Source organism: Monodelphis domestica, chromosome 5, assembly GCF_027887165.1.
Source record: "Monodelphis domestica isolate mMonDom1 chromosome 5, mMonDom1.pri, whole genome shotgun sequence".
NCBI classification, from domain to species: Eukaryota; Metazoa; Chordata; class Mammalia; order Didelphimorphia; family Didelphidae; genus Monodelphis; species Monodelphis domestica.
Window position 1 is genome coordinate 155,320,375 of NC_077231.1, and position 18,856 is coordinate 155,339,230.

Genomic DNA, 18,856 nt, shown 5'->3' on the forward strand with positions numbered 1-18,856 from the left:
CCCCAAAAGGAGGGTTAACTCTGGATCCTAGGGATCCAATCAACTAGATCCAAAGGAGCGATCTTTTCCTCTGGGTAGAGGAGTAACTTCAGGTTTTAGGGGGAGGAGAAGTGGCATTTGGTGTACTTGAAGTACCCAGAGACTAGAAGGTCCATCTTGTCTCTCCACTACAGCTGAGACCAAGAAGGGAAGCTGTGTGCCATTTTACTAAAGCTCTTGCCTCTAGCTTTAACATCCACCTCCCAGAACCACTCTCTGAGGAAACATACTCTGTCCCTCAAAGAGACAAAGCCAGGTTATCTTCCCCAAGGGGAAGAGAGGGGAATAACAATCTCTTCCCTTTCTTCTTTCTCTCAATTCTTTCTCTCCCTTTCTCCCGTTCCCCAGTGTATATGTGTGTGACCCTCATGCTGGCCATATATTACATTTAAAACATTTTATTTTCAGTCCAAAAGAGGGATCCTTATTTATAATGATCAACTTTATCATAGAATACATGTTTATGGATCAGAGTTCCTTTAAAATATTCCTTTTGAATAAATAGCTCTGATTTCATTTTAAGTGATCATTAGAGAAACCTTTTCATAATACCACCCTTTTTCATTCATATGGGCTTCTGAAAAATGAGCATGCTTGTCTTCCAGCTACTAACAACAGATGTGCTTGGCATACAACATAAGAAGTAGATTTTGTAGTATGTAGCTAAGATCTTGTAAAATTGGAATGAAAATTTGCCTTCAAGGGAGCATTCTACTATTTTCATCTCAAAGCTGTTTTACATTTTGTCTAGAAATAAGAGTAAAAGGATGCATTTTAGGTCTAGTTTCTAGACTGCTCCTCCCTCTTTCCCCTACTTCTTTTAAACAGTTACTATGGATGTCACTCTCATAGACTCCATTAGAGCTACTAATTATGTAGTTTAAGTGATGGAATCTCCATTTCCATAGGTCATAGAGTTCAACATATATATAAACAGGAATCCTTTCTTTAAAATTCCCACCAATTGATCATGATATCCCTGCTGAAAAAAATTTATTAAGTGGAAGACCACTATCTCTAGTGGTAGCCTATTTTACTTATGAGCTCTATTTGTTAGGAAAATTTTCTTTATGCCAAATTTGTCTGACTTTTGTAAATTCCATACATTGCTACCACATATGGCAGTATCAAAGTAATAGCTTTTTTTCAAAAGTGTTCAGAATGAAAGAGAGAGAGAGAGATGGAGAAGGAGAGAGAGAGAGAGAGAGAGAGAGAGAGAGAGAGAGAGAGAGAGAGAGAAGTGAAATTTCATTGAGAAATAAGTTCCTTTAACTTAAGGAAAGTTACATTTTTTTCTTTATATCCTCAAAACCAAGTACAATGGCATAGACACAAAGTAGGTATTTAATAAATGCTGGTTTATTGATTTTTTATTAAAATATTTTAAACTTTATTATTTTTAGAATAGAAAACCATAAGGAACATAGCTGCAAATTGAGTTTGGAAAGTAGAATATTGCTCAGATCTATTTAGTAGAAAATATTGTATATTATCATTGGATCATTATTATTTTATCAGTAATAATAATAAATTTCCTTACTGAACTTTTCATTTTTCACAAAATTTTAAATTGAGTTCCTGAGAATTAAGTATGAAAGAAAAAAACCTTTTCTTATTTTTCTTCTGAACTGAAATTGTAAGGCAATTTACTAAAAGCTGTGTAGTACCAAGATCTACTTTTATTTTTCATTTTCATTGTTAGTATTATTCACTGTATGGTCAAGTTTTGTGTATGTGTGACCACAACTATTTTCATTAATTAATGTGAATTCCATGAAACCATTTCTCCAGCAAGTCATGATTTAGTAACAAAGAAAGCTGGATAGAGTAAGCAAAACTATTACATTTAAGTGTATATTTCATTGTTCCCAAGTATCTCTATTATTCCTGTCTTACAAAGCCAGGGATTCTTAGAGACAGGAATTTATTTCATGGGATGGTCAACCAAACCCTATTTTTGAATAACACATCCTCAGTTTAAAAGGGTGACCTATGCTCACAATATGCTTTTAACTTCATGTCCCAACTTTCTGCCCTATGTCCTTACTAACCTCACTGTTACTGAATCCTCTGAAGCACTATACTTTTAGAGAAGATAGCCTGAGTGATGGAATCCACCTAATTTTGGAACTAGTCCCCTTGGGGACATGCTCTTCTAATTGGTGAGTCACAATTTCCATAGCCCACTATATTTTGTGGGCTATGGTTAACAATGCTTATCATGTTATCTATCTATTCATCCCATAATCTCAGAAATTGGATAAGATCTTACTTTCAGCTTCTTATAAAAGTTAAACTAATTTTTTCCTTTAAAAGTTATTGAGACTATCCTTGAGCTCAGGATGTGATATCACATTCTAATCGCTTTCTTACAAAACAGATATGAAAGTTTCAGATTTCCCAGAAAACAGGAAAGGGTGGGGAAAAGATCACTCTTTCCCAGATTTGTGACTTGCTGATGAGAATTCTTAACTTCAATGATTTCAGTGATTATGCTAGAATATAAATTTAACATCCCTATATATCTGCAAGTATTATCTTACTGAATTTAACTTTATGATAAAATAGTATTAAGTACTTAAATTCTCTATAAAGATTCCACTCAGTATGTTCCTTATGCATGCTTAGATACACATACAGTTCTTTGGAAAATAATCTGACTCCCCCCCCCCCAGGCCTAATTCTAATAGTGAAACATATGCTTACTACTTGGGTGGGTGGGTGTGACTGAAAAGACTAACCCAAGACCAAAACTTGTTTCAACATCATGCACATGTGAAGATTCTTCTGTGATCTGTAGCCAGAACTGAGGTTTGAAGAACCTTTCTTATTTATGTAACTTCATGTAAATAGTGGTTGACTTGAAATCTTTGCCACAAATGAACCATCCTATTCTGGTTTGTAGGATACTTGACTGCTATTTCTATTCCTTTGTAGTTAGGAGTTATTGTAGCATAGTAATTAAAAGTATTTTTTAGAGCATTGTAAAAGTAGTTCTTCTCTTGATGGCCAGTCTCCTCATTTTGACCTCCACAATTCCTTGCATATCCAACAATTTGTATCACCTATATATGAGATTTTTTTTTCACCTATCACCTCTTCACTTCCATGGCCAAAACCGCAATTTAGGCCCTATGTAATTATAACAACATTATTGTACTAGTCACCTAATTATTCTCCTCACCACTGCTGAAATTCCAGTTTCTCCCCATCTCCAGTAGTAGGAATATAGTTAGGGATAGGACTGGTTTTCTAGGCTTAGTTGAAAGAAGGCAATTTTGAAATAAGCCCTGGGAAAGGATTCTGGATAAGAAAGGAATTATGGGAGTCAAAAACTGAAAATAATTGAACTTCACTTCCTTCTTGGATTTCATCTGCCTACATTTCCATCAAGATGAAGAAGGGTCTCTAAGAGATTCTCGCTGGATAGGCAGGATTTCATGAAGAAATATTTGACATCTAGGTAGAGGATTTATTTGGAGAAAACCAAATTTCCCTGAGTCTAAAGATCATCTGCCGGTGGTCCAGTTGCCAGAATTCCTCTTGGCTAAGGTAATCTAAAGCTTTCCATCTATAACTTTGTGTTACTTAGTTCAGCAGCCAAACCCAGGTTTGTTTTGTGTGTGTGTGTGTGTGTGTGTGTGTGTGTGTGTGTGTGTGTGTGTGTGTGTGTGTGTGTGTTTGTTTTGTTTTGTTTTTACCCTTTCTTTATTAATTACTGGTGGGAAGATTAGGTTAAGTCAAATAGCTTGGGAAAGCGTTTTAAGCAGAACAGGGAGCTGTAGGTAGGGCCCAGAGAAGAAACAGAAGGCTCTTTTTAAGCAGAGGACAGAAGAGTTGGGAGGAGGAAGTTTGAAGTACATTAGGGTCATACCTACAGTTTCCCTTATTATACCTAAAACATACTTCTGATTATGTCACTCTCCTACTCAAGAAGCATTACTGATTCCCATTCACCACTAGAATGTTTGGTGTCTAAAAGCACTTGTTTTATCGGGTTCTAACTTTGCTGGCATTTCACATTACTCCTCTTATACTTGACTTCCAGATAAACTAGCCTACTTATTATTTCCTGTTTGGGAAACTCTATCTCCTACTTTTTATACCTTTGCACAAGATGTCCTCCCTCCTTACTTCCACTTCTTAGACTCCTTAGCTCCCTTGAAAGCTCAACTGAATAAACAAAATTAAAAATAAATTCTTCTTGCATGAAATCTTTCTTGATTTTTGGACCCTCTTGTTGGTGCCTTCCCCCATTTAACTTGCATGTACACATTTTGTTTTTAATTATTTGTATACATTTTTTCTTGCAGTTGAATGTAATCTTCTTGAGGTTAGGGACTGTTATAGTTTGTATTTTTGCATTGCTTTACAGTGAATAGTCATTTAATAAATGTTTGTTGAACTGAATTCTTCAATTGAAATTTTCTCCAATTTAATTTGCCAAACATGTACCATTGACAAATCATGATTATGTTTCTTCTCGTCATTTCTACATATCAGGAAAGTTATTTTTATATATGTCAATACAATTTTAATAATAATTTTCTTAAATTTTGTAATTTACATTCTCTCCTTCCCTCTCAGCTCTCCTTCCTCCCTTGAAACAGCAGGTGATAAGAGATAGGTTATACACATGTAATTGAGTAACACCAATTTCCATGTTCATCATGTTATGAGAGAAGACATCATTTACAGGAAAGAAAAATTAATTGAGGAAATAAAGTGAGGAAAGGTATGCTTCACTCTATTCAGGCTCCATAATTTCCTTTTATGGAATCATATCCCTTGAAGTTGTCTTTGATCCTTACATTTCTCATAATATTTAAGCCCTTCTCAGTTGATCATTGTACATTACTTCTGGTCATGTCAACAGCATTCTTCTGGATCTTCTCACTTTACATCACTACATATTAGTCTTTCCAGGTTTTTGTGATCATCTGATTTGCCATTTCTTATGGAGAGTTATTGTATAATTACCATCACTTCAGTACACCTAATTCTATCACTGATGATCTTGCCTTGACTTTTGCAGGGGCCCTTATCAGATGCCATTTGGAACATTCTTCAGTTATAGATGCCATATTTTAGAAATCACATTTAAAAGTTGGAAAATATCTAAAGGAAGACAAAAAGTTTGGTATGGGAATGAAAAACTATATTGTATTAGAATCATTTGAATGAATTGGGCATATTTAGCATGTAGAGGGGAAGGTCTGAAAAATCAGAGGCAGGATTATATAGAAAGACCACACTAAGTTTTTTTTTTTTTTTTTGGTCTCAGAACCATATCATAGGACCACTGGATGGAAGGTAGAAAGATAAACAAGAAGAAAAAATTAATCAAAATGAACTGAGCTGCACTGGAAAAGAGACAATTCTCGAACAGAAGAATTTTATAGATGTGAATGGATGAATGAATGAACAATGAGTTATTTCAATCAATGAACAAGCTTATGGTTATTAAATGCTATATAGTTAAGTCAGACAGTCATGATTATCTAGGAACTCAATTCTAATGCAGGGAGGAATCACTTAAAGCCTGGTGGTGGTTAGGAATGAGAGCTTTGGTCACTGCAATCAGAGGAAAGGTAGGTGGAGTCATTAGGCAAGTTGGTTGCCCAACCCTTTCCAGATGCATTGGTAATATTCATTTGACTACTATTCATAGATCAAGAGTTAAAAAGTCAGAGCAGGTAGATTTAGGGATCTGGGTAGATGCCTGAGGTGGTTTAGTTGCATGGAATGTTAAGCATGTTTTTAGGCTAACTAGATATAAATGGGTCTGCTGACTTAGTATTCACTCATCAATTAGTATAACTAGTGTGTGGTCACTTGTCAGGGAAATTGTAGATCACATTCATCCTTTCTAGTTTGGTTTGACAATGGAATTTCTCTCTAACTTGTATTTTATGATTCAATAAATGTTCCATAAGACTCAATTATTTCACTACTTAAATGAACTTGTGACTTAATTGATGTGTAGTAATACAGATAATTAGTTGCATCAATAGAGTTCTGGGTCTAGAATCAGAGAGATTCATTTTCCTGATATCAAATCTGGCCTCATATACTTAGTAACTGTGCAACCCTGAACAAGTCACTTAGCCCTGCTTGCCTCATCTGTAAAATAAGGAGAAGGAAATGGCAAACCATCTCAGTATCTTTGCCAAGAAAACTCCAAATGGGCTCACAAAGAATGCGACACAACTGAAAATGACTAAAAAACATTACATTAATAAGAATAGTTACTTCAGTTCCTTTAATTCCATAGATCAAATATTTAGAACTTTTAGAGATTTAGGCATATGACTAATTGCAAAAATGTAAGCTATTTGAGGGAATGATGATTTCATATTTATCTTTGTCCTCTCAGTTGTCAGTGCCCTCTAGCATAGTGTTTTGTACATAGTAGGCATTCAGGGAATTGATTTTGAAATGAATCAAGTCTAAATGCAGGAAATTGGGGTTGTTTCTAGTTGATGTTACCTTGTGAACAAGACAAATGAAAATATAAATCCTAAATAGGGCCAAGAATAGAACTATTATGAACTGATGTTAATGGCTATCTTTTAATGATGGCTGATTAATATATTTCTTGGAATTAGCATGTTTTTTACATATGTAGTAGAGAAAAATATTTATTCATAGATTTTACTACCTGCTCTTTGAGACTGCAATATTTTTCTAATTCTGTCAAGATAAAATACAATGCTTTTGATAATATACTAAGGAGACATTTAAATTTAGAGCAAACATTTTATATAAAAATAAATTGAAGAAAATATATATTCCATGTAGTTGATGTTATTGAAGGTTTAATAACTTATGGGGGGGGGATGGTGTCAAGAATGCACTGTTTTGCTTTGTATTGAAAAAAAAAAGACTGGTTGACTTTTTTAACCTCTCAATCAGTGGTCTTGGCAACAGGAGCAGAGCCTGGTAGATATTTTCATCTATGTCTGTGCTAAATTGGCCATATCAATTATTTTTTTATTTGGGGTATATATTTTAGAAAGAATGGAATTTAGCAAGTTTTTTAAGGCATTTATCTAATGCCTCAGATATCTAACTTTGAACTGTTTTATCAAAGTGTTATAGTCTGACACTCTCACCTGGGATGGAGCAAAGGAGAGAATAAAAGTTGGAGTAAAAACCATGTAAAATAAAATTTAAAGAAATTTCTTTTTTTCCCACCATTCTTCTTAGCATGCCTCCACAGTACCTAATATTGATTATCTAGAATATTGGTCCTTTCTTTGTTGATAGTTTCTTCATTCACTTCTTTTATTCATGTAATGTCTTTTGAAACATATTGTTAGTGGGGCAAAAAAAAAAAAGAACTAAAGAAATCATGGAATCCAGGGCAACATCCCTAAGTGAATTAAGGGCTCATTTAAATGACTCCCTTGCTATCTGCTGATTGAAGGATTTTAAATTACTAGTGAAGAATAGAAATTACCATTACCTTAGATAATAGGGCCAGACTCAAGATATTATAGAATGCAGTCTTGATTTAACAGAGTTGACCCTTTACATGTAGGGTCTCCTGCTTCTTATTAAGAGCTTCCTTAAGAGTTACTCAGAGACAATTGTACAAAGTAAAAGTTTTTTCATTCACATTCCCTCATGGGATGCAGGTGTTTGAAGAAAAACTTCACAAGGAATCATAGGAACTGAATTCCCAAATTATCCCAGTTGAGAATCACAATAAACAGAAATTTGAAGACAAAAAAGGAAATATCCAAGTTTCTTGTCAGATTTTTATTCAACCCTCTTCATATATCATTCAAGGATGTCATTGAGGGTGAGTAATCATGGTCTCAAAAGGGAAAGAGAACTCAAAAGTTATTTAGAGAAATTAAAAAGAAGCTGGATCTAATGTCTAAAATAATATATTCTAAAATTAATTGAGCTCTTACTATATGAAATTTGTTCTACTTTTTGGGAAATATTTATAGAAAAGACAAGTTTCATGATATTCTCTTCTCAAGTCCCTGTTGTTTCAGTTTCATAAAATATTCAAGATTTATAATATTAAATACTTGCAATAAAAATAACAGTTACATTTGTAAATTTCTTACTGTGTGCTAGGGACTATAGCTAAGCACTTTATAATTATTATCTCATGTGATCCTCAAATAACTTTGAGAGTTAGAGGCTATTATTATTTCTATTTTATAGATGAGGAAAATGAGGCAAACAGAGGTTAATTGACTTACCCACGATCACATAGCTAAAAGATGTCTGTGGCTAGATTTGAACTTAGGATGTCTTGTTTCAGGATCCAACATTCTGCTTACTGCACCATCAGGTACCTATCAAAAAACAAGTAGTAGAGAAACTGTACTTAATTATAGTGAGATAAAAGGAAAAGGAAATACATTTTTATTAGAAATTTCTCCTGCAAAAACTATGAAAACAATTTAAAACAACTGACATTACTATACAATCATCTGGTAAGGGTTTGGCTTACTTGATTTGATTCTTCATTATTGAATTGGTTTTCAGTCATTCTGTACTCTTCATGACCTCATTTGGGGTTTTCTTTACAAAAATACTGGAGTAGTTTTCCATTTTCTTCTTCAGCTCATTTTAGAGATGAGGAAACTAAAGCAAACAAGATTAAGTGACACACCCTAGGTCACATGGCTAAAGTATCTGAGGGTAGATTTGAACTTGGGTCTTCTTGACTCCAGATTTGACACTTTTATCCACTGTACTATGTAGTGCCATGATTGATTAATTAGAATTAACTAAAAAGGGTGGCAACTTGGTGGTTGCCATGAATTGAGAGCCAAGCCTAGAGATGGGAGGTTTCAAATCTGGCCTCACACAATTTCTAGTTGTGGGACCCTGGGCAAGTCACTTAAATTCCTATTATCTAGCACTTACTACTCTTCTGCTTTGGAACCAATATGTAGTCTTGATTCTTAGACAGGAGGTAAGGATTAAAAAAAAAAGAATTAACTAAAAAGTAAGTCCACAAAGAGTCAGAACACAGTAATCTCATAGCTAAAGAAACTTTGAGAGACAAATCTGACATAAAGACAACATTATACTAGGTAGTTTCATTTTTCTCCCTTCAAATTGTCTGCTTTTAAATAAATTTTAAGGTCTATGATCTTTGTTTTTTTTTTAATTGAATATAGATGCACAATTTACCTAACATCAACAAAAATATTTAAGCAGAGTGAACTGCTCTTTGGGAGTTAGGGAGGGTGCAATGAGAGATATTAAATAAGGTAAATGATTTAATTACATTTTTAAAAATCAGCAATCAAATATTATTTAATGGGTTGAAAAAATCAGGAAAAAATTTGGTCTTGACAATTCTTACTGTGACAGATCACATATCTCTATCTCTCATTTTTTATCAGAAAAATAAAAATAAATGATGGAAATATAGATGGTTTTTAAAGATCCTTTCAGCACTAGCTTTACTATGCAATGATTTTATGTTTCTAAGAGTTTAGGATTATGGAGTCCTAACTTGAAGCATAGTAGATTTGTTTGGAAAAACCAAACCAAACCAACAAACAAAAAGAAGAGATTTTGCCTTCCAATTTGAACTCTGAAATGTTAATAAGGCACCACTATGGTCCACTCATTTTATTTTTCTCTAATAAAAAATAAATTACTCATTAATTCTTTCTAGTACTTTATGATTCTCAGGCTTTGCAAATGTTTAAATCAAAATAGATGTTGATATTCTTAATGTGTTATCTCTATGGGAATGGGAGGTAACAGTAGTATATATTAGAAGAAAAATATGTCTATACCTGGAGTGTTTTAAAATATCAACATTTTTTCTTCTTCTTTTCTTTTATTTTATTTTAGCTTTATTCACTACTAAAGCTGTGTAAAGTCTGAGAAAATGTTCAATGGAAGCATTTAAAGTCCTTTAAAGACCATGACAAAAAGAGTAGAACCACGTGAAGGTCTGGCACTTTTAGAGAAATTCACGTGGGGATGAAAAATAACCTAAAATATGTTTTAGTATACTTAATTTCAAGAGTGGTTTGTGGTTTTATTTAGAGTTTATTTTAGTTAAGTCCTGTTATATATTCTGATAGGTGTGGTAAAGCATTGGTGGTGGAAAGCAGTCTTCCAACCATTTTCTTTGGTTTCTATGCATATATTTTGCCTTTGCAAATTAATTCAGCTGGTGCACATTTGACCCCAATTTTTGCATGTAATCCCTGGTCAAGATTTGTGTGTGTGTGTGTGTGTGTGTGTGTGTGTGTGTGTGTGTGTGTGTGAGAGAGAGAGAGAGAGAGAGAGAGAGAGAGAGAGAGAGAGAGAGAGAGAGAGAAGAGCAATTCTCTCTACCCCTAGGCATTTGGATTATGCATGTATTTAATTTACTGTCATCCTATTTTCACCACAGAAATTTTATTTGGATTTCAGGTAAACAATGAGATTTATAAAAAGTTAAGATTATGGAAATAAATTACATTTTTCATCACTCTTATCTAAAAATGCTTTCATTTGTAACAAAGATATTTTGCACAAGAACTCAAAAGTATGAAATAATTTTTGTAGCTTTGTAGTGAAAATATTTTGTTTATAAGGGATGCAGATAACAGCATTAGCAATAGTTAAAAAGAAGTATATATGATTATTGTTGTAATTTGGGAAAGTAACAAAGGTCAAGGCAAAAAAAAAAGACTAAGCTTAAGTTAAAACATTCATTTGGCATGTTTTAGAGTGTGACATCCAAGATGACAACAGTTAAACTGCAGCTGTGGATTTGCATTCTTATTACAGTCATATTTTATGTTATATATAACCAAATAGAATCTTGAAAGCATACATTGAAAAATATACTAATGTTGTTTTCAGAAATCGCTCTCACATCTCAGCAGTGATCATTTATCATGTGAAAATAATATTCAATCTTCAAGGCAAAAAAAGATCTGTCACAATTAACCACAGGACTTCTGTTGTCTTGTCACATTTTTCCTCCTAGAGTAGGCTGAAAAGTACTACTTTATTAAGCCATTTAAGAAATCAGAAAAGTGATTGGAGCTGTACTAAATGTCAAGGAAATGTGTGGAACTAAAAGAAAAAGAAAGTAAACTTTCTCAAATTCTGTCATTTTCTTGAGCTTATGCTGTATATGTGAGAAAAATTATTGTCAAGGAAAGATGAAAAATAAATTTAATTATAAAGCATATATTCTCATCTTGATTATGATTATCAATAGGGAGATGTTTGACTTGCAGTTGGAGATGTGAAAAAAAGAGGCTCAGGAGAGATGCCTAAGCTCATAAATCTAAGAATCATCTGCTTAGATATGACAGTGTTCTCATACCAATGGTTCTCCAAACTGAGGGAGAAGGCACCTGTCAACAGCAAACCAGCTTCCATATACAGGCAGTCAAGGAAGCTTGGCATGCTGAAGAAGAAATAACATGGAATGTTCCTGGTCATTCAAACCACCATTACCACCTCCTATCAAGTCCCAATCAAGAGTCTTGGGATTTGTGCTGAGACTTCTGCCTCTGCCTTCAGCCTGAGCCCCAGAAATGTCATGGAGGGAAACTGTCATTGTTGAAAATAGGCCTACCTTAGCATCTTCTTTATTATTGTACTCTAAGCTATGGGACCTTTTCATCTAATTTTTTATGGTAACTTCATATAGAATTTGATCTTGTATTTAGAATGTGATCTCCTTAAGAGGAGGGACTGTCTTGGTTCTCTGTTGATATCCATAGTTCTTAATGCAGTCCTTTGCACATAATAAGCAATTAATAAATGCTTTTTGATTCATTTTAATTAATTCATATATTCATATAGTCACTTGGCCATATCAATGTATGAATGAATTAAAATGAATAATATTTTTAAAGCAGAGGCATGGGCACAAAGAGTTCAGTTGACTCTCCATTTACCTTTAAGATAAAATATAAACCATTTTATTTCACACTTAAAACCCTTTGCAACCTAGCCCCAGCTCTCTTTTTGTACATTCCTTTTCCTTTATATACTCCATGTTATAATTGCTTGCTGTTTCATGGACATGGCATTCTGCTTTCATTTCTGTGCATAAGCATGGGGATTGCTTATCCTTGGAAGCATTTCTTCCAGATTGCTGCCTTCCCAAATCCCTAACTTCTTTCGTTGCTCAGCTCAAGTACCACCTCCTACTTGAAGCCCATCTGGGTCTCTCTCCATTCATTCCTTCCAATCCTCTGGAAAATATTCATATGTTTTGTATTTTACTTTTTTACACATATGTTCTTTCACCCAATGAAATGAAAATCACTTTGGTACAGGGACCATTTATTTTCTTCTCTTTGCATCCCATTACCTGGTACAATACAAGGTCCATAACTAGTGCTTAATAAATGGTTTTTTGAGTGAAATGATTTCATCAATAGACTTCCTCTGATATAGATGACAATTTCTCCCTCTCCCCTTCTCCCTCTCCATTTTCCTCTCCCTCTTTACCTCCCACTTCCCTTTTCCTTTCCCAGGCCCCAATGTTTTCCCAAAAATCCTCCAAAGGATATCAAAGGACCATAATTTTAGGGCTGAAGGGACCATAGAGGGTATCTAGCCCCAAACCTACATTTTATAGTTGAGGAAATTGAAGCCTAAAGTGATTAAATGACTTTCGCAAAGATAAAAGTGTCAGTGCTATAGTTCAATCTTTATTCTACTGAATCTAATCCCAAATTTCCATTGAATCATGTGGCCTATCATTCCTTTCTGTACTATTTCATGGTCTTGGTTCTATTATTTTCTTTGATTTGTAAATATTGCAGTAGCAAAATGCATGAACAAACAAGGTCTTTTCAAAATGAAATGTTCTAATGTTCTGTTAAGTCTGTTCTCTACAGGAACAGGAACAGAGGAGTAAGGTTAGTGGTAGCAGTTCAGAGGGACTCATGCTATATGGATCTAGTTTATACTTCTGCAAATGTGAGAGCTCATTGAAAATAGGTACACTTTTTAACCTCTTCAAGTCTCTATGCAAATGACATGATGAGATTATTTTGAAAGTATATTTCTTAGAAACATGGGAACATTTGAATGAACTGATGGAAAGTAAGTAAGCAGAAACAGAACAATTTATACAATAACAATGATATGGTAGAGTCAAACTCCTCTGAAATTCTGGCCAATACTCTCCTGAACAAGAAGCCAGAGGATTCATGATGAAACATATTACATTTGAAGATAAAGAAGGAATGGATTCAGATGACAGGTCTATCTATCTATCTATCTATCTATCTATCTATCTATCTATCTATCTATCTATCTATCTATCTATCTATTTATCTATCTATCTATCTATCTATCTATCTGTCTGTCTGTCTATCTGTCTATCTATCTGTCTATCTATATCAATCAATATCTATACATATAAAGATTTAAATGCTTAATGTAAATGTATACAAGTATAAAAACATAATATACATACAGATATGTGTATATATATATATATACCTAAAGTGAAATTGCTTCTTCCTTCCTACCTTCTCCTCTTCTGTTTCTTCATATTGAGCTGACATCCCCAACTCAAGGATTTGTTTTGCTTGAGTAGCCAAATAAAAGCTTATCACAGTGAATGGTTTATTAGATATTAAGCACAACCAATATTTAATAAATATTAATTGATTGATTTATTTACTATACATATTTTAAGGGGGTCTTATTTTTTCCTGCTTTCTGGATTGTTATGGGATCTGAAGGAACTAAAAGAAAATATGAATCTTCAAATAACATAAAACTGAAATATATATACACACACACATATATATATCTTAGTAGGAATCCTTTGCTTTTAATTCTTGGTATGTTAAGAACTGAATAATATTGCAACTACTGAAATGTTCTTCAGAATTCTTGTGGTTATTTCTTTTGAAAATGAATTTTATGTTTCTATCCTGTTCAAAACACAATAAAAATTTCTTTTAAAATGTTATTAAATATTTCTGCAGTTGAATTTTAGCTTAGTACCATTCTAATCTGCCATATATGTAACTTCTGCTTTATCCTCTACATTCCTTATTTTATCTCAACCCACATATCCAGTCAGTTGCCAATTTTTTTTTATTTCTACCTCTAAAATATTTCTTATAGCATAGTCCTTTTTTAATCAGAAAGCTATCACCTTATTTCAGGCCCTTATCTGTTTCTAATATCTCCCTACTCCAGATCATCCTACATACTACTCCCAAAATAATTTCCCCTAAGTGTAAGAGCTGACCATAATATTCATTTATTCAATAAATTCCTATAACTCCCTATTGCCTCCAAAAATAAATGTAAATTCCTCTGTTTATCTTTTTAAGTCTTTCACAATTTTACTTTTTATGCTTCTTAGATATTATTCCCTCTTCATTCCTCTGGTCCATGCCAATTAGCCTTCTTGCCTTTTCTCAAATATAAGGCTACATTTCCAATTTCTGTATCTAAGCAATGTTCAGTTCCATGCCAAGTTCAATTCATTCTGAAAGAATCCTTTTCATACAAGATGCAGCTCACAGCCAGTTTATACATGAAGTTTTCTGTTCCTTCAGTGGTTAGCATCCTCCATTTCAACATACTTTATTAAATATTTTGTTTTGGTTTATATTTATGTGTTTATACTTATCTATCAATTCCCATTACAATTTGAGTTTCTTATGAGTAGGGACTATATTATCTTTTGTGTTCTCAGAGACAAGCACAGTGCCTGGTCTATAGTAACTATTTTTATAAATACTGATTGAATCATCGATTACTGTTCATCCTGAGATGGTTATTCATTTCCTTCATAGGATATCTGTCCAGTGTTTTAAGGGTCTTATTCTAGCTTTCTTGACAATTCTTTGGCAGTAATAAAACACATAAAGTATCCATTGCTTATATTTTGCTTTTAGTGAAACTTCTTGTCTACTTAAATATTTCTCTGATAATATCCATTACCTAATTTCTCTTACACCATTCATTACTATACCATGATACTATAAACAACAAATTCCAATAATCCATCTAAGAAGTAAAAATAAAATTTGTTGATTTTCATGACAAATATATTTTAATCAATCAATCAACATTTCTAATTTGTCTTCTTTGTGTGAAGCACTGTGAAAAATTCTGAAGGTTCAAAAGGTGGCAAAATTCAATTCTCACTTGTAAGGAACTTATATTTAAATGGGAAACTCAATTAATAAATATATACAAAGCAAGCTATATAAAGAAAAACCAAGATAATTAACATAGCAAAAGTGCTAGAATTAAGATGAATTAGGGAAAGCTCCTCATAGAAGATATAATTTTTTTAATTGGGCATATCAATAGTCTGAGGGCAATAGGGATCACATTCTAAGCAAGGTGGGCAACTAGAAAAAATGCCTGGTAACAAGAGATTAAATGTCTTATTTGTCAAATACCCAGGAAGTCAGTGTCACTGGATTGAAGAATATCCAAAGGAGAGTAAATTGTAAGAATATTGGAAGGGAAGGAGAGGGCTAGGTTACGAAAGGTTTTGGCCAAAAAGAATATGTTGTATTTAATACTACAGGTAATATAAAAGCACTGGAGTTTAATGAGTAGGAAAGGTGGCATGGTAGAATCTGTGCTTGGAAAATTACTTTGGTGACTGAATAGAGGATGGATTGGAGTGGGGAGAGACATGAACCAGACAGACCCACCAGCAGATGCATTCTTACAATAGTCCAGGTGTCAGATGGTGAGAACCTTTATTAGAATGTTGGTAGTATCAGAAGAGAGAAGGGGGCATACATGAGAGATATTACAGAAATGACATCAATAAGTCTTGACATATTGAGAGAAGTTGAGGAATCCAGAATGACTTCTAGATTATAAATCTGAAGGAATGGGAAGAATTTGTTGCCCTCTCAGTACCAGGAAAGTAGGAGGGGGCATAGTTTGGTTTAGGAAAAAAGATAATGAATTCCATTTTGGACATATTGTGCTAAATATTGGTATGGGGTGAGGTACAGGTTTTCCCCTAGATGCCCCAACTCATTTTTCCTTAAATTCCTGAAGTGCCAGGAAGATAGCCCAGATAAACTCCTCCCAGCTTACTCCTAATAAACATCTACTTTATACCCAAGATAGCTGATTATCCTCTAAATAGGACAGTTTTTGGACAGTTCAACCCCTTTTTTACTTTGAGGCATAGAACATAACCACTTGACCCAGTTGCATTCCATCATCATCCTTTCTCTAGTCATAGGCCTTGTTGTCAGAAGTGTATAAAATCACGAAATCCCATCTCCTCAGGGAGGCCATGTACCACCTATATACTTGTTAAGGGTAAATTTTTAGGGTTCAGACTGAATATATTATTTAATGGTCACCAGGGATTTAAATTTTAAATCGCAATGAAATACTCAAGTCATAATAGAATTTTTATGGTGGTTTATTTATAATAGAAGGAAGAAATTAAGAATGAGGAGAAAGAGGGAAAAGGGTAAAAGATCTACTCCAGCCTGGCCTGAGCTAGAGGGAGTTCAGAGGCCTCAACCAAGGGGCCTTCCCAGAAGATTAATTCTAGTTTGACTTCCAGTCACAAGGTTTCCTCCAATATGAGGGGCCTTCTTAAAGGCTGGTGCCTGCAGAAAGCCAGGGAAAGAGGATTCAGCCTTAAAACTCACCATGTGGTCACCTAAGGGAAGCAGTCTGAGATCTCCACACTCTAGCCCTCCAAGTCAAGAACCACCACAAAAAAGCTTCCCAAGTCCCTCTCACAGGAAGTGAAGCAAAATGTAAAGGCAGTTCTTTATATCAGCCCCTGTGTCTCAAATGTACCAATGGTGGCTTAAACTTGTCTTAGGACAGCCCAGGGGATCAGTCAGTTGTTTCTGATTTGTCACTTGCTAGCACACTTGGGTCACAGACCATCCTCCCCCACACTTAATCCTTAAGTGGGGGTGTATACATTTCTGGTTGCTAAAATTCTAAGGATTAAGCAGGGTGGAGTAAATCTAAAATTCACATACTGTCTCCCAACCTTTCAACATGACTGTCAAATGAATACATTTCTCTTTTTATTTAAGTGTTTGAGTCTTGCATTCTTACAAAGGATAACCTATCCTGAACCTGTGGTTTACAAAACTTTTCCACAACAAGATGTCTACTGGACATATTGTTTGAGATGTATGAAAGAGTGATTTGAGATTGGAGGTCAGCAAAGAGTTTGAGGCAGGTTAGACAGATTTGAGAATAATCAATATAGTGATGATCATTAAATGCTGCTAAGATCACCAAAGGAAGCTGTATAGATGGAAGAGAGAAGCAAAGCCAGGACAGAATCATAAAGGACACCTAGACTTAGAGGGGATGATCTGGAAGAGAATTCAGTAAAGGAGACAAAGAAATATCAGTTGGATGGCATTCTGAACAGAGAACAAGGAGAAGAGAATGATCAAGAGTGTCAAAGTCAAGGATGATGAGGACTGAGAAAAAGATATTGGATTTGGCTATTGAGAGATCAGCATTAACTTTGGTGAAATCAGTTTTAATGGAATGATAAGACTGGAACCCAAAAATTCAAGAGGCAAGAAGAGACTGAGAAGAGAGAAAGTGGAGGCTCCTATTTAGATGGACTTTTTGAGGAGCATAGCTGTAAAGGGCAGAAGAGATATAGGACAATAGTTAGTGGGAAGTAATCATCTGAAATGTAATAGCTCTTTTTTTATGAGTACCAGCTTGTGAATCAATTTTTGTATCAGCATATGGAAAGACTGAATGCTTTTCTTGGTTATTGCTTACAACCACAAGATTGGATCATTTTCAGGTTTAGACAATCATTTAAAGCCATTAAATGTGCAAATGTGACTGAATTTAAGAATATTTACAAACTTTTGTCCAAGGGAAAACTCTTCTCTCTTCTTTCAGAGTTATAACAATGAACTACTGAAGGAATGATTATTTCATATAGGTCGTCTAATGAGAGTCTTAATTTGCCTTTTCTTCTTAGAATCAATTTAAATGCACATAAATTGGGTTGTAGTATTGCTACTCTTGGAAGTCTGCATGAATGTGAAATATATTTGTGCAATGAAGGGACTAATCAGCCTTTAAACAGAGTTACTGTTGCTTTTTTAGAACAATTAAGGATCTATTTAAGTGAAATTATTAAAAATGTGATAGTAAGATAGAAGATCTGTAGTAAATATTTCTGAAATGTTAAAATGTGTATTTTACTATAATATTAAACTGAAGCCAATGAGGAACTTATTTTCTTGAAAGGATAACCTAATAATATGTATTTGCTTCATTTTATATTTCTTTCTTGAGTCAGAGATCATTTTTTTTCATTTGTGACTCAAAAGGTCACATCACCCAAGTTTAAAGAACTAAATGATCTCTTTCTGAAGAACATAGTAGTCACCCAACTTTGAAATCACACTTCTAATGATTTATTCTCTAGAGGGAAAGCAATCATTTTTCAAATTCAAGAGTCATTCATTCCCTCAGGGGACTTTTTGGGTCACTTTCAACGTATCAAGTACACATGTAAGTTCCTTTTCAAAGAAGTATGCATCACTGAAGTTCATCAACTGGCTTTTCACCTACTAATTGCAAGCAGGGAATTAGTTCTCCTTTTTCAAACAAAGCTACAAGAACAACAACAACCAAAAAAAATGCTCTCCCTTTGTTTAACTGTGGTTATAGAACCATAGGGAAAATAAATTGTGATGATGATAATGTGATGCTTTTATCTCAGTTTGAAATAACATCTGTCTACTATAACAGCTTTGAAATCTTGATTGATAAAGTATCTAAACCTGTTTTTAATTACTGTCTGATGTTCTTGGCAAAGTTTCCTATTTTAAATCAGGAAGGAGAT